This window comes from Gossypium arboreum, chromosome 9 (genome assembly GCF_025698485.1).
Source record: "Gossypium arboreum isolate Shixiya-1 chromosome 9, ASM2569848v2, whole genome shotgun sequence".
In the NCBI taxonomy this organism is placed as follows: Eukaryota; Viridiplantae; Streptophyta; class Magnoliopsida; order Malvales; family Malvaceae; genus Gossypium; species Gossypium arboreum.
This window is the reverse complement of record NC_069078.1, coordinates 77884463-77902772: the sequence shown is the minus strand read 5'-3', so window position 1 is coordinate 77902772 and position 18310 is coordinate 77884463. Positions and strand designations below refer to the sequence as shown.

Here is an 18310-nt window from a genome sequence, read left to right as displayed (position 1 = left end):
AGGTTTAATTATGTTAGTAGGCCTCTAGAAAGCCCAAACTTAAGATAGAACCCGACAATTTTAGTTAATTTTTGTTCCATAAGAAAAAAGGGGTGAAATTATGAAATAGGACCTATGTGAAAATGTTTGAAAATGCTATAGGCTAAATTGAAGTGGCCAAATAAATAGGAGTGCAAAATAGGAGGATTTGCATGACAAACCTCCCATTTTACATGAAGTGGCCAGCCATCATGTTGTTGTAGACAAAATGTACACTTGATATCCATAATTTATGGTACAAATTGATACAAATTGATAATAGGTTAGGTAAATGTTCCATGATAATGGGTTAGGTAAATGTTTCATGATAATAGGTTAGGTAAATGTTCCATGATAATGGGTTAGGTAAATGTTTCATGATAATGGGTTAGGTAAATGTTTCATGATAAGAATATCATGTCTTTTGTATTAAAGAATTAAATGGATGAAATATGAAGTTTTATTAAAAGAAAAAGGGGTGAAAAGAACAAAGTTTTGTCCATCTTTGTTCATCATAGCTGAAAGTTAGAGAAGAGAAAGGAGAGGAGAAAGCTCTTGAGTATTTGGTCATTAGGAGGAGGAAAATTGAAGGTAAGTTCTTGGTACCTTGCTTCTATTTTGAGGTTCATGAGTTCTTCTTAATTCTACCTTAACTCTTGAAGTATATTTTGATTTTTAGTTGTGTTGTGAGCATTTAGTCATGAATTAAAATAAAGGAAATGGTTGTTGTTTCATGTTCTTTTGATGAAAAATGGAAGATAGGTGAAGTTGAGCCAAACAAATGAGCATGCATGTGCCTTAGATGCTAAAGGGAAAAATCGGCTAACATGTTGTGCTTTAAAATGATGAAATGGAGATTATACTTAAGTAAAATCATAGATATGTGATGATTGATTGGTGATATACATGTTTAAATAACAAGCATGCAAGTTAGGTGTGAAAGAGTGATTTGGTAATAAATCTGCTTGGGACAGCAGCAGTAACGTGACTTTGGAAAATCACCATAAATTGTGGGAGATGAATTAGAAGCTGAATAAATTATGTAATTAAATCTTAATGAGTCTAGTTTCAAATGGAATAAACGAGAACATATTTTGAATTCTTTACAATGAGAAATTTGATCCGTAATGAAGAGTGGTCAGATTAGTCAAACAGTGAAACATGGGAAACTTTAAGAAAAATCTGGTATTGATTGGCCATACCAAAAATTCTGAAAATTTTATGGATAAAAGATATATGAGTCTATTTTCAGGGAAAATTAACGGCACTTGATTTGGAGTTTCGTACCTCCAGTTATAAATAATTTAGTGACTGTTGCTCAGGAAGACAGCTTGCAGTGAAATTATGATTATGTGGTAAACATTGACAAAAATTTGTTAATGAGTTGCTTATTGATTTCTTATAAGCTTACTATGATCTGTAGGTGTGGTTGGCCGAATATTGTAAGGGGTTAATACATAGTTTGTATTTGAATAGTTAGATTAACGTGTTAGTAATCCAATTGTAGGTGGTTTGTGTGTGGATCTCACAAGATAGATATCGTCATAAATGTGTGTAATCGACACCCTCTCATAGACTAGATTGGCAAAAGCGAAAAGCGAAATGCCGAAAAGTCGGTATTTTGGGAATTTATGAAAAGCGAATGCTCGTAAGATAGTTGGGTTTGTATATTTGGTAATCTAAAGTAATAAACTGCAGTACGTGCGATTTCGTACATTTTGATAATTTGGGCTTAATGGGCCAAAGATCAGGTTCATGGGCCAACGGGCCCAATTTAGTAAGTATGTGCGGTAAGTGTTCTGATAGTACGTAAATAGTTAAGATATGCATGAAAACCTTAAAAGTAGCTAAATTACTATAATACCCCTATGTATGGAAAATTACTGTTATACCTCTAGGTGCAAAATTACCGTTATACCCCTAGGGTTAATTTTGACTGAAAAGCATGACGATTTGATTCTGTATGATGTATGCCATGATTATATATCTGTTGCATGGGGATATGGGTTATATTATGGAGGAAGCGTTCTGGTGGCTATGCCATAAATATCTGATCTGGTGGCTCTGCCACAAATATCTGATCTGGTGGCTCTGCCACATATATCTGTTCTGGTGGCTCTGCCACGATTATCTGTATCTGGTGACTCTGTCACATTATCTGTTCTGGCAGCCATGCTGCAAATTCTGTGGTGTGTAGCGGTTGGGTGGGTCGAGTTGTCTCCCCACACGGTGTAAGGTTGGTATGGGGGTGTATACGGTTGGATATGGTTGGGTTTCTGCATAAACATGTAATATCTGTTCTGTTCTGTTATGGGCCTATGGGCTTTATTTTGAATTCTGTTCTGGGCTAAGGCCAACTTATTCTATTTCTGTGGTTTGAGTTGATATAGGCTATGGTTGGGTTAATTTACACACTGAGTTTCCCCAAACTCACCCTTTTTATTTTCATCCACGCAGGAAATCCCCAACCATAGTAGGCTTGGAGCTGTGAGGGAATTTGGAGTGGCCATCCGTTCTGAAAGTTTGATTTTCTTCTGGTGAACTGGACATCCTTTTATTTACGTTTGAAGTTTTTGGGCTTTTAAATGTAATAAGGCCGCTTAATTATTTTTGATGGTTTTAATATGTATTACTAAGATAGGTAATACTTACTTTAACTATTGAAATTGGATAGCTTTAGGGCGCGTTTTCAAAAACAACAATTGATTTCAAAATAACACGACAACAAGCAAAGCTTCTGCAATGAAAGTATTTTCCAAAATTAATCACTTTTCCTAAAAATGACTTAATCAAATCGATTTCCTAGAAATATCCATGACGTTAAGGTGTGGCAATGGCGGTATGCATGTCTAGGATTAGATCCGAAGGGAGCTTGGTACTTAAGCAGTCTGATGGACTCACCACCTCTTTTCCGGTTTCCTACCTGGTGCACAGCTTCCATTTACTTTAACCCTTAATGAATTAATCTTTTGAACATCAAGTACGATTTTCTGGACTTAGAATGGAAATTTTTTTTTTAACGTTTTTGATGTGGCATACCGGATCCGGCCATAACTTCTGTGCCGGGTTTGGGGTGCTACAAAGAGGGAGTTTACCTCTGATTTTATTTCCTTTCTGATTTGGCCCCAAAGTTTCATTTTTAATTCAATTTAACCTCTTTTTTTATTTTTGTTATTTTACCGTTAAATTAATTAATTTGAGCTTTATTCTCATTATTTTTATATTTGTTTTTTATTATTTTCTATTAATTTAATTAATTTGAGTTATGTTTCATATTATTTTATTATTTATTTATTATTATATATTTATTATGTAAATATATATATATTTTTAAGCGAAGTTAATTATTTTAAATATAAATTTCTATTATACATAGACTTATTATATTATTTTTATCCCATTGTTTATTATTGGTTGCCATTTTATATCAAATTATTATTATTTAATATTTTTCACTATTACTAATTTAACATTGTTATTCCAATTATTTTTTTACTATTATCCCCATATTTAATGTTATCAATCAACATATTTTTGTTATTATCATCATGTTTTTAATATTATTATTAATACTATTAGCACAATGTTTATTACATTATTGTATTTATTATTACTTGTTGTTTTATTAATTATTTCTATTAATTACTATTATTATTATTTTTATTATTTATATATGGTTAGCATTATTCTCATATTAATATTTTCATGTTGTCTATTATCATCATTTTTAAAAAAATCTATGTCCTTAATTCATTTATCCATTGATCTTCTCTCAAAATTTTTCAAAATAAAGGCAATGTTCGGTATTTAAAGAATTCGAAGAATCGTGCCTTAACGTACTGGGTTTCGATTTCTTTGTTTGTCTTGAATATTCGAATATCCTCTTACCAGTTCGCTCTCAAAAATTTTCAAAATAAAGTTAATGTTCGGTATTTAAAGAATTCGAAGAATTGTGCCCTAACATACTGGGCTTCGCTTTCTTTGTTTGTTTTGAATATTCGAATATCCTCTTAAGGCTAAAACGCACGTTTTAGAGGCAAGCTCAGAATTGAGGGTCAAAAATTTTGTGTCCTAACGTACTGGATGTAATGTTTTACTTTGAGGTGAGATGGTCTTTAATACACATTTGACTTACCTAAATGTTTTAAAAGCCAATAAAAGGAGGATCGCATTTTGAACTCTGTCCAAATCTTTAATTTTCGACATTAAGACACTAAATAATCAATCAAGTACCAATTTTGGGCGTGTCAAGGGTGCTAATCCTTCCTCGTACGTAACTGACTCCCGAACCGGTTTTTTATTTTCGCAGACCAAAATTGTCGTTTTGAAAATTTTATTTATTTATTAAAAATGACCGTGTTTTGAGGTGATCCTATCACACCCTATTAAAAACGATTGGTGGCGACTCCCAACTTTTCGTTTTCAAAATTCTATTTTTCGTTTCCAAAAAAAATGGTTTCAACAGCTTGGCGACTCCACTGGGGACCAATAAGAGAGTCGAGCTGTAAATTGATTATTTTCTGTCCTCTTGTCGAAATTTAGAAATTCGATTTTTCTAAAAATACATGATCCTCGCTTTGCATTTTCTGTGTCCTTGTTGAGTTTTTTTTTTTCGTTGAATTTCTTTATATACTCTCGCATCATATCGCATGACCCTTGTGGTCACACCTTTTAAGTGGGAGTGAGAAACTATGCTTTCGTGAGGTTTTCACCTTCGCATGGGCTAGGGGATTGCTTCCAGAATACATCCGTACTTATGTCTTAGCCAGGTTTTCACCTTCGCACGGGCATAAGGAAATGTATTCCCCTGAACCGAACTTGATCCATATGAACCTATAATAGGCGAGGGTCGAGGAACCTGCTGGTTCAGGTACCCCTTTCTTTAGAACTGAACCACATATAGTAAACCCTAGGAGCCTACCCTAGTTAGGGCTACGCCAAACCTTAATGGTTACCCAGATAGGTGTTCTAGGTTGTTTATTTCTCCTGTACTAACATGTTTTATTTTGTTTATGTTTGCATCACATTGCATAGCATTTTCATCATAAAAGGAGGTGTCGATATACGGTTTGGTTACTAATAGAAAGTTTTTCCATGAAGAACGAATTCCTTGATAAAGTGAAAGACAACGCGTTTGTCCAAAGATGGTCAGAAAATACACAGTTAGAGAAAGGTGACAGTTTGACAAAGGAGTACACGTCAAAGTTATGGGACTTTACCCGTATTAGTGTGGTTCAGAATGATCTTCAGGAGTTGAAAGAATTATGGAGTCGCTGGGATGAGGAGATGAAGCAGCTACTCTACTGTAATTATTATGATATTCCGTATCTCCTCGATGTTAAGGTAGATAGGTATTTGTTCCGCGCCATGGCTCAATTTTGGAATTCCGCCTACAGTTGTTTTACTTTCGGAAAGGTGGATTTAGCACCTACTGTCGAGGAATATACAGCCTTGCTTCGTTGTCCAAGGTTTCAAGTTGATAAGATTTATTCTAGAGCTGTCAATACCCCAACCTTTGTAAAGAGGTTGATGAACATCACTGGGATGAGTGAGCAGTGGGTTGCGGCTCGAGTCCAGCAGAAAGGCAATGGAAAGTGCAACCCTTGGGAAAATTTGAGAGATCTGATCCTGGCACACCCTGATATGAAGAAAATAGTTCATGTCTTCACCTTGAGCGTTTATGGTTTGGTTATTTCCCCTAAGGCTTTAAGGCATGTAGATGAAGCAGTCGCCGATCTATTTAACCGATTTGGTAAAGGAGTCACTCTTGTTCCTGTAATCTTGGCTGAGACTTTCAGATCTTTGAGTGCATGTCGGAGGGCAGGTGAAGGAAAATTTATTGGGTGTACACAACTCTTGTTAGTGTGGTTTCATAGCCACTTTTGGAGGGTAAAAAATGCCTCTTACCGACCTTTTCTCAGAGATTATTCACCTTTGAAGGAGATAGTAACCATATCGAGAAGAGATGACATAATAGAGGAAAAATGGATGGCGATACTTCAAAATCTCTAAGAGGAGGATATCGAATGGAAAGCCCTTGGATGGTTTCCGATGAGATTCTCTACCGATGTGGGAGTTATGATTGGGTCCTTTTGTTGGGGATTTGGGGAGCCGTTGGATACGCCCCTCTGTTTGTATTGAGACAATATAGATCTAGACAATTTATACTGATAACGCATAAGTTAGCTCAGAGTGGGTTCTCGTATGGGGAGAAAGACTCCAAGAAAAAGAGCCGCGAGATTTATAATGCCTAGAACCAAACTGCCGGATAAAGAGAGTTACTGCGAATCCAATGGTGACTCTTGAATATAATGAATGGTGGAGTAAAAGGGTTAACGACAATATCCCGAGGCCAAATTTAGAAGAAGCTCGACCGATAGATGAATATCTGCGAGTGGTCCTCTCCGAATTGGAAATCATAAAGTAAGACTTCGAAAAGAAAACCTCAGAGTTAGAAAGGAAAATAGAGTAGTTGGAGGAGGAAAAAGTGTACTTAAAGCTGGATGTTGATGTTCAAAAATCCGAGGCTGAGAATTTGAAGAAGAGAAAGAGAGAGGTTGTGGTGGACCTGGATAGTCTGAAGACTGATTACAAGCAGCTGTATAAGTCAATGAGAAATGCTGGCTTGGGTAAAATGTCTGAACAGTAGAGGCAAGAAATCCAAGAGGAAAAGGCTAGGGCTGATTGGTAGGAGAAAAAGTTCCATGATGCTCAAGCTTGAGAAGTCACTTGTAAAAAGAGTTTGGATGATAGCCAGAATGAAAAACAGATGTTAAGAACTCAGGTGGCAGAGTTAGGAACGGCACTACAGCAACATCGGAGTCGTAACTCAGTAATTGAATTAGGGGCTAGCCTAAGTAAGGTCGAGAATTTGAAGGAGAAAATAGAAGAACTTGAGACTACACTTCAGAACTATGAGAATCAAATTGATTTATTGGAAGCAAATAATAAGCAACTAGGGGAGCAGCTTCACCGATCTCAGGATCAGGTCCGAGATAGGGATTACCTCATGGGCGAAGCTATAGCTCAGATACGAGAGGTGGCTGGTCATTTGCAGACTTTGGCGGTCCAAGCAGATGTGCTAGGAGTTAAATATGAGTTAGAGTCAGATCGAGGGCGAGAGTTAGCCTGCCTTCTTAGGAAAATAAAAGCTTTGGGTGTTAGGGCAAGACCGTATATGTAATTCATTTTATGTAAAAGATTTTGTTTTTCAGTGAAGTTTTCTAAATGGAATTGAATTCGAATCGATATCTCCTTTTTGCATCCATGTCATGCATTTGCATTGCATAGCATCATAAACATTAAGTTGCACAAAAGAACCCTATTAATTAGAGATTTTTAAGTTACCCTAGAACATCGCTACTATACACGGAGGAAAACAAGGGATATCGATCAGAGGTTAGAGAAATTAGAACAAATGCAAAAGGAGATGTAGGAGCAACTTCAAGCTCAGAAGCAAGAATAGCTGGCTAGGATCCAGCAGGAGATGAGGGATCAAATGCTGGAGTCCCAGAAAAACATGCTGGAGTCACAAAACAACATGATGAGCCAGCTGACACAGCTGCTGAAGGGAGGGTCTGACAAAGGAAAAGGCCCTATGAGTGATACTGGGAATGACAATGATGACTCTGCTTGTCCTACAAGCTTTGCCCCAGTAAACATTCAAACACAGCCACCAAGGGTGTCTGTTAATGTTAAACCTCTGTATCAAGCCGGCACTTTGGCACCGGTAAACTTCTCAACGGGCTCGTGCTCTAACCCTGGAGACAATATGGAAAATCCTACGATCCCTGATTTAGATGAGGTTGAAGGGGAAAAAGTAAGGGCAGAGCTCCCAAAGCAGATCGAGGATCGGTGCAAATGGATAGAGGAGAAGTTTAAGGAGCTAGAAAGTGCTGATCATTATTACGGAGTTGACGCAAAGGAACTCAGTTTGGTCCCGGACTTAGTACTTCCTCTGAAGTTTAAGATGCCAGAATTTGAAAGATATAATAGAACCAGCTGCCCTGAGGCTCACATTACAATGTTCTGTCGGAGAATGACGGGATATGTCAATAATGACCAATTGTTGATTCACTGTTTTCAGGATAGTTTGACTGGGGCCGCAGCCAAATGGTACAATTAGTTGAGCCGTGCTCAGGTCAAATCATGGAAGGATTTGGCGCAGGCCTTCATGAAACAGTATGGCCATGTGATCGATATAGCGCCTGACAGGATTACATTACAGAACATAGAGAAAAGGTCAGGTGAAAGCTTCAAGAAATACGCCCAGAGGTGGAGGGAAGTCGCTACGCAAGTCCAACCACCACTGCTGGAAAAAGAAACGACTATGTTGTTTATTAATACCTTGAAGGCACCTTTCATTCATCATATGTTGGGAAGCGCGACTAAGAGTTTCGCAGACATAGTGATGTTTGGTGAAATGATAGAAAATGCAATAAGGTATGGGAAGATAGAAACGGGGGAAAGCACGAGAAGGTCAGCCCTAAATAAAAAGGAAAGTGAGGTAAGCAATGTGAGCTCAGGCTATTCAAAACCTATCACCGTTAATCAATCGAGAACGGTAGTCACAGGCCAACAAGTTGCACCAAGGCAGGAGCCGAGCACAAAGAGAAATACGAAGATGATACAGTTTACCCCTATCCTAGTGACATATAAGGATCTATACAAAAGATTATTTGATGCACATGTTGTAGCACCGTTCTACTCAAAACCCGTTGCAGTCGATAGAAAATTGTATCCCTTTTAAGAAGTTAGTCGAAAGGCTAGTTGAAATGGGTATTGTGAAGTTCGACAACAGTCTGGCGTAGAAAATCAGTTACCCAACCATGCTGATGAATGGGTAAACGTAATAATCAATGATGCGGAGAAAAGAATTTGACAGGCATTCACCTTTGCATACTTGGGAGTGTTTTAAACGATGGGACAGTGGAAGAGATCCCTGTATTTTTTAGGGCGAATCTAGAGTCATATTCAAAACACACTTGTTGCTTTAAGCCTAGATGTAACAACCTAATTTTCAGTGGTATCGGGAATAGAGATTTGAGATCACTAAATCCGACGGGTGAGTTAAAAATTTAATAAATTAATACCTATGAGTCGAATGCGAATATAAAAGCATTTTTGAATTAGTGAATTTGGTGATTTAAAAGAATTAATTAGGTAAATTGGGTCGAGAATGAGGTATCAAGACCTCAACTTCATAAATCGAGCCATAAATATTTTTAGAAATATTTATGGAGTGTTGGTGAGGTAGTATTAAAATTTAGTCAGAAAATTTTTACGTTTGGGTGGTTAATTAAATAAAAAGGACTAAATTAAAAAGGGTGTAAAAGTTGCTAGAAGGATTAAATAGCTCAATTGTCAAATGAGGAAGGACCTAAAGTAAAAATAGTCCTAAAGGAGATATTTTGGGTGGCAATAGCTGAGAAAAATCAGGAAATGGATGAAATAAGGGCAAAATTGGAAAATTGCCAAAATTGGCTAAATAAAAATGGGACTAAATTGGAATATCTAGAATTCTCTTCATTTCTCTTCATATTCATCAGCTGAAAAACAGCCATGGAGGAGGGTTCAAGATGGTTTTCATACTCTAGCTTCATGTAAGTTTAATTCTTGCTTTCTCCTTGAAATTTTTATGTTTTTGTGACTTTTACAACTAGGTCCACTTGTTGAATTCATTAGTTTTTGATTCTATGAAAGAAATTGAAAGTTGTTATGAACATGTGCTGGAAGTATATGATGATTTGGCATGGAATTAGAGCTTTAAATTATTTATATGCTGATTTTATTGAAAGAATTGAATAGAAAGTGAATGTTTGGGACCTAATTGTAAAAGAGTTTGAAGTTAAAGTTTCATATGGAAATTATGAATTTAAATAGTTATGAAATAACTTATAATGTCTAGAAAAAGTGTTAATTGATAAAATTATCTTAATTGAGGGGTTAATTGAGCAAGGACTGAATTGTATGAATTGTGAAATTTGGGGCAAAATGGAAATAAACATTTTGCGCTAAAACTGTTTTAGACAGCAGCAGTAGTCTAACTTTGAAAAATCACTAAAAATTATAAAAATCGAATTAGAGGATGAATAAAATATGAAATTAAATCTTATTGAGTCTAGTTTCTTATAAAAGAAATTATGTAAGCAATGGAATTGTAAATCATCAGATACAATAACTTTTGTGAGACAAGGTCAGAATGATTTCGAGTTCCCCTATTCTAAATTTGGAAAATCATAAAAAATTGTATAAAAATAATTAGAGGCTTAAATTTATATGTTTAGAATCCTGAATGAGTCTATTTTCAATAGAAACAAATGAGGACATCATTCGAATCCTGTACGAGAAGATAATTAATTTTTAGTGAAGAAGGGTCAGAACTATTAGACAGCAAAACAGGGGAGACTTCAATGAATAAACTGTATTAATTGGCCCAACCAAAAATTATGAAATTTTTATGGTAAGAAGGTATATGAGTCTAGTTTCAGAAAAAATTAGCAGATCTTAATTTGGAGTTCTATAGCTCAAGATAAAAATAATTTAGTGACTATGACACAGATGGATAGCTTGAATATTCACATAAGTAGATAATGAAAATTATGGATAATGTTACTTACAAGTGTGTTGTTTATACTAAGGATGTGGATGGAGAGGAGGAGGAGGAAAAATATACATATATATGAATGACTCGTGTATAAATTGATCACATGCCCGGTTATAATCGATGAGTGTTGGATTAGAAATGATATAATGTTTTATTTGGAATATTTATTATGAAATTATGATTATCGTTATAATACAAAAATTGAACTTGTGAGTTTATATGGCTAAATTTTAGTGATTATTTGTTAATTTTATGAATTTTATGATGAGTTATTTCATATGTATTGATGATAAAATTGTGAATAATGTAAAAGCATGAAAATTGAATAAATGATCAAATTGAGCATTTCATTCGAGGACAAGATGAATTGAAGGAAAAGACCATGGTTGGACCATGGAAACAAGTGATAAGTGATAGCTTGGCTACACTTATCGATCAAGGACAAATAAAAGTGATAAGTAATAACTTCGGCTACACTTATCTGATTAAGGACAAGTGAAAGTGATAAGTGATAGCTTGGCTACACTTATCGATCAATGGCAAATGACAAGCTGAAAAGTGGTAGCTTCACTACGACCGATGAAAAGTGGTAGTTTCAACTACGATCGGTGAAAAGTGGTAGCTTTGGCTACCGATCGATGAAAAGTGGTAGCTCTGCCACCGATCGATGAAAATGGTAGCACCACTACCGATCGATGAATAGTGGTAGCTTTGGCTACAAGTGACAAGTGACAAGTGACAAGTGATTTCTGTATAAGACCATATCTGGGATATGGCATCGGTGTGATATATGCTACTGTATAAGACCATATCTGGGATATGACATCAGTGAGATATGTGATTACGTGTAAGACACCATAGCTGGGCTATGGCATCATTATGTAAAGATGTGTAAGACCATAGTTGAACTATAGCATCGAAAAAAATGAAATACTCAATTCCGTAAGATGTTCACTAATTTGAAGAAGTTTGGTAAGTATTACATGGAATTATGTGACATAAGGAAATACGAGTTGATGAGACATGAGCATAAAACTTGGTTGATGGATGAATTCATTTGTGATTATATATTTCTACGCCTTGAGTGTATTATCTGTATGAATTGGTACTCCAAATGAGTTAATGAGAAAACTTCTAGTATGAAATAATCTGAGTTCAAAATGAAATATCATGAAAACGTACTTGAAATACATTGGTATGTATTGTATATGCTAGTTGAATTCATAAATGTGGAAAGCAAATGTATGTGGAAATATAAGATGATGATATTTGTACATGGAATTTATTGATGAATACGTACATCAAAATTTATATGATAAATTTTAGTGAACATTGAAATTGGGCTCAATAAGTGTTTTGGCAATTTAAATCGTAATTGGTAGGAAGAGTTAATGAATTTCGTATTTATGAATTGTTACACGTATTTGTCTGAAATACGAGGAAGTGATGGTAATTGATACATGGAAATATGAAACTATGATATATATAAAAACATGGAATATGTTTGATAAATGTGTTCATTCATAATTATAGAATTATGTACCTCATGTGTGCTATTTGCATAAAGATGATATTTCAAATACTTTAGTGAATAAAGCTTAAATATGAAATAGTATGAAATCGAAACAAATTGTTATGAAAATGTATTTAAACTATCTGTAAGTGTTTTGTGCTTCTCGGTAATGCCTCGTACTCTATTCCGGCGACAGATACAGGTAGGGGGTTTACACTAGAGGCAATAAGAATCTTTTTGTGAAATAGGCTTATGTCTAGCGTCTTTATTTCAATGAAATACATTCTCTTGTTTCTTATTTCAAACATCTGTTCTTTACCATTTCATTCATAATCATACCACACGAGTAAATATTCTTGGTTTCTCTTGTTCTTCAAATTTTCTTTCATCCTTATAACAGGTCTTCAGATATCAATGATATGAGTGACACTGTTGCTAACTTAGAATCTCCTTTTAAGCGAGATATGTGTTTAGTGGGACTTCAAGACTTTGAAGATGACTAAGATTGTAGCTTATCTCCTGATCTGTTGATGACGGTGAACAAGATGAGAAGCAAACCTCATGTTGCAAAGAATCAGTAAAACCTATAATCTTCTTCTATATGGGGCATGTGTGCCGTCAGGCTGATTTCACCAAAAGCCTCTGAAAAGTATCGATTCTTTTTGTGGTCGTCGATTATGTTGCCAAGTGGAAAGAAGCTGCCTCATATGTCAATGATGCGAGGTCAATAGCCAGTATTTTCTATGTTAGTATGGAGTACCAAAAGGGACCATATCTGACGATGTACTAAATTTAAATAGCAGTACGATATCTGAAGCATCCGAGCTGTTCAATATTAAATACCATATCGCCCGAAAATGAACAGTGCAAAAAAAAAAAGGATCATGGGAGCCTCTATCAGAACCTTCACCGGGGCAACGTTTTTCGTTGATTTATGGAATGAATGCAATTTTGGTAAGGTCTCTTCTCCACGAGTTTCGTCAGAGTTGAGTAAATCCAATTCCGATGATCAAGTGAACCTGATTGAAAAAGGAGGTCGAAAATTATCCGTTACGGTCAAATGATACGAAGTGATGACGGGAAGATCATTCCAGAAAATTTCATCAAGGAAACTTAGTCTTGAGAATGATCCTTCCCATACAAAAAGATCTCAGGTGAAAATAGATGTCAAATTTGGAATGACTTTACCCCTGGTGGGGGCATTGATGTTGATTAAGATAAATGGCAAGAACTTGCCTGACCCTGTGAACTTGGATTTAATCGAAGAATACTTCACTTTCAAAAAAAAAAGAGAAAAAGGAAAGAGAAAAAAGAAAAAGGAAAAAGAAGAGAAAAATAAAAAAGAGAATGAAAAGAAAAGCAAAGGAGAGGCCAAGGCAAAAACCCGCAAATGGCGCTTTGAGACCAAAGGGGATTTGAGTTGAAAACCCGAAAAGGGCGGCTCAAATTTGGATCGAAAGTGGGGCATACAGTAGTCTTACTATGCCTGAGTTAACAATGAAGAAGTATGCTACATCTTGGGGCATTGACAAAGTACTTCGGATCACCTAAACACATGTTGAGCTCAAATGGTCATCAAGAAGTTTGTACAGAGAAGCTCAGGCTGCGATATCTGGGGCACTTAATTTTCTATCTTACCCATGTTTACTATCCTTGGTTGCCTTATTCTTTTCGAGATACGCCCCAATCATTTTTATTTTATTACCTTGGATATCTCCGATTACTTTAATTGTTGCGAGCTATGCTCTTAATTAATTTCATTCTTATCCCTTGCCATGATCTCTTTCAAGCATTTCGCATTGAAATATAGATTAAAATATTTCCACAAAGGAGATTCTGCTTATGACTCTAGAAGTTTCTAAATAATACGGGAACCTAAAACATGACTGTTGTTTAGAATTTACCGAGCCTAAGGGTTGGAATTGTCTGAGGGACTACCCCTTAAGATTTTCTGTCAAATATATCAGAGACAAATATTGCATCGAAGGTACAATCTTGACGAATAGCAAGCAATGTCAACCCAAGCTTTAAAAGGGGATCATTCTCGAGAGAAAGATGGTATTTTGCATCCATACAAATATCAAGCATATACATTTGGTCATGACACCCAAGAATGGTGTAGCAGACCAAATTAATGGAAGAAGAGTCAAATCTTGTACCTTTAAAATTGCGGGGGGAATGAATTGAAGAGGAATCAGATTATATTCCCCCGAGTTGCAGTAGGAGAGTTTGAAGATGGTGCAAGCCTTATATCCCATAAAGTACAGTGGACTGGATTTTGAAATTATAGTGGGGCAAACCAATTGAACAAAATGGATTGTTTCTATGAGTTTTCTGTCGGAAAGTAGCAGCTGAACAAGAAAGACTCATGTCAGTGAAGCGATAGCCTTAACAGACAGCGAGTAATGGTAGCCCAAGCATTAAAATGGGATTATTTTCATGACATTCTGCATTCGTACAAATGTCATTCATAATACATTTAGTTAGGGGCATTTGATTCATGTTGATTATAACATCCTAATCATTTAGCATAAGCATAAACCATAGGAAATCAGTTCTACAAATGGATTCCCCAGTGGACAGTGTAGCAAAATTGATTAAAATTATAGATTTCGGCAAGCCTTATCCCACTAAGCAGGAGTGGAGCAGGCTAAATACTAAATCTTATCTTCGCTGAGCAGGAGCGGAGCAGATCAACTTTTGGTGAATCTTATCTCCATGTATCGGCAATGGAGTAGATTTCAGCCACCAGCTTATCTTCACTAAGCAGAAGTGGAGCAGACTAAACATACTAGATCTTATCTTCACTGAGCAGGAGTGAAGCAGATCAAATTTTGGCAAGTCTTATCTCCATGTGTCGGCAATGGAGCAGATTTCAGCCACCAGCCTTATCTTCACTGAGCAGGAGTGGAGCAGGCTAAATACTAGATCTTATCTTTGTTGAGCAGGAGCGGAGCAGATCAAATTTTGGTGAATCTTATCTCTATGTATCGGGAATGGAGCAGATTTCAGCCACCAGCCTTATCTTCACTGAGCAGGAGTGGAGCAGGCTAAATACTAGATCTTATCTTCGCTGAGCAGGAGCGGAGCAAATCAAGTTTTGGTGAATCTTATCTCCATGTATCGGCAATGTAACAGATTTCAGCCACCAGCCTTATCTTCATTGAGCAGGAGTGGAGCAGGCTATATACTAGATCTTATCTTCGCTGAGCAGGAGCAAAGTAGATTAAATTTTGATGAATCTTATCTCCATGTATCGGTAATGGAGCAGATTCCAATCATCAGCCTTATCTTCACTGAGCAGGAGTGGAGCAGGCTAAACATACCAGATCTTATCTTTACTGAGCAGGAGTAAAGTAGATCAAATTACAGCAGATCACATCTCTGTGAAGCAGCAACGGAGCGTTTTGAAGCAATAAGGTGCGGTGAGTTGCGGCAAAGAAGACAAGACTCAGCCAGCCCAGGCAAATTTGGCCCTTTTAAAATCTTTGCTCTATTTTCGTTACACGACAATGAGCAAAGAGGGGCAGCTGTAGTACCAAATTTCTGCCCGGGCCCAATCAAACCAGCCCAAATTAAACACCCCACTAAACCGACCACTAACTCCATCACCCTACTTGTTATAAGTTGTAAAATTTGGCTATAAAAGGCATGGAAAACTATTGTAAGGGGGAATTTTTTAGAGAATATACATACGAAATCAAAGAGAATACAAATCAGATTTTTAAGGTAACTTTTTATATTATTCAATTTTGTTTACTTTGGCGTTCACATTTTTTCTTTACACAAACGAAAGAAGGGAAAAGAGAGGGAGTTTACCTCTGATTTTATTTCCTTTCTGATTTGGCCCTAAAGTTTCATTTTTAATTCAATTTAATACCTTTTTTTATTTTTGTTATTTTACTGTTAAATTAATTAATTTGAGCTTTATTCTTATTATTTTTATATTTGTTTTTTTATTATTTTCTATTAATTTAATTAATTTGAGTTATGTTTCATATTATTATATTATTTATTTATTATTATATATTTATTATGTAAATATATATATTTTTAAGCGAAGTTAATTATTTTAAATATAAATTTCTATTATATATAGACTTATTATATTATTTTTTATACCATTGTTTATTATCGGTTACCATTTTTATATCAAATTATTATTATTTACAATTTCTCACTATTACTAATTTAACATTGTTATTCTAATTTTTTTACTATTATCCCCATATTTAATGTTATCGTCAACATATTTTTTGTTATTATCATCATGCTTTTAATATTATTATTAATACTATTAGTACAATGTTTATTACATTATTGTATTTATTATTACTGTTGTTTTATTAATTATTTCTATTAATTACTATTATTATTATTTTTATTATTTATATATGGTTAGCATTATTCTCATATTATTATTTTCATGTTGTCTATTATCATCATTTTTAAAAAAATCTATGTCCTTAATTCATTTATCCATTGATCTTCTCTCAAAATTTTTCAAAATAAAGGCAATGTTCGGTATTTAAAGAATTCGAAGAATCGTGCCCTAACGTACTGGGTTTCGCTTTTTTTATTTGTCTTGAATATTCAAATATCCTCTTACCAGTTCACTCTCAAAAATTTTCAAAATAAAGGTAATGTTCGGTATTTAAAGAATTCGAAGAATCGTGCCCTAACGTACTGGGCTTCGCTTTCTTTGTTTGTTTTGAATATTCGAATATCCTCTTAAGGCTAAAACGCACGTTTTAAAGGCAAGCTCACAATTGAGTGTCAAAAATGTTGTGTCCTAACGTACTGGATGTAATGTTTTACCTTGAGATGAGATGGTCTTTAATACACATTTGACTTACCTAAATGTTTTAAAAGCGAATAAAAGGAGGATCGCGTTTTGAACTCTGTCCAAATCTTTAATTTTCGACATTAAGACACTAAATAATCAATCAAGTACCAATTTTGGGCGTGTCGAGGGTGCTAATCCTTCCTCATACGTAACTGACTCCCGAACCGGTTTTCTATTTTCGCAGACCAAAATTGTCGTTTTGAAAAATTTATTTATTTATTAAAAACGACCATGTTTTGAGGTGATCCAATCACACCCTATTAAAAATGATTGGTGGTGACTCTCAACTTTTCGTTTTCAAAAGTCGATTTCCCGTTTTCAAAAAAATGGTTTCGACAACCTCATAACCCTATTTCGGTGACGGATACGAGTTAGGAGTGCTACAATTACAACCTAATTATTAAGTTGAATTAAAGAAATAAAACTGCTATTTCCCTTCATATTCTTTTCTTGTAATTTTTATGTTTTTAAGGTCATGAAAACTTTATTTAGTTAGCCCATGTGCCAATTTTCAAAACTATTAAAGTTTTTTTTTATAGTTTCCATTGTTGATTTCTTGAAGAAATTGATATTAAATTGACATATTTTAAGCTTAAATTATGAAAAAGACTAGATTGTAAAGCTTAATTGTTAGTTTTGTTTATAAAGATTAAAGTGATTAAAATGTAACATTATTGTGAAATTTTAGTATAAATAGAAAGTAGAGAGTCTATAAGGGATGTAATTGAAGTTGATTTTTAAATCGAGGCTTAAAATCGAAAGTTATGGCTAATTCAGTTTTAAGGACTAAATTGAATAAAATGTAAAACTTTGAGTGTAACACCCCCAACCCGTATTCTTCGCCGGAACCGGGTTACAGAGCATTACCGGAGTTTACAGATCAAACAGATAGAAATTTCAAACATTTCATATCATCAAAATAAGTCATCAAAGCATCATTTTTATCCAAATTATAAATATACCAAATCCAAATCAATTTGCCTAGTTGTTGAGCACTTAAACATAGAATTAAATTCACATGCACCTATCTAGGTTTTGTTCAATTTACCATGCTATAATATGGCTTCAAAAACAAACACATATTTATATGTATAAAATCAACCAAAATTAAATTTATAGTCTCATTTTCAATTAATCCACAAAATGTTTAATATTCAGACACCTTAGGTACATGCCGACACAAAAGGAAAAACATCACCACGTTTGAGTTCGGGACCGTTGTTGGATGTTGAATCGACGGTCAAAACTTAGTGCCTAACCTGCGCATTGAAAACAAAACCGTACGCTGAGTATAAACTCAGTGGTATTTCTATAATCCGAATAATTA

The 18310-nt window shown here is 35.0% G+C and overlaps 1 long non-coding RNA gene across 1 annotated transcript in view; it reads left to right on the top strand.

The window, feature by feature from the left end:
* The first annotated feature begins 369 nt into the window (after positions 1-369).
* The window catches only part of LOC128280907 (uncharacterized), a 56269-nt gene continuing 38328 nt past the window's right edge, over positions 370-18310 (top strand). Inside the window, exon 1 of the long non-coding RNA XR_008271107.1 lies at positions 370-609. This is a non-coding gene — a long non-coding RNA (uncharacterized LOC128280907). The remainder of the gene's footprint in view (positions 610-18310) is intronic.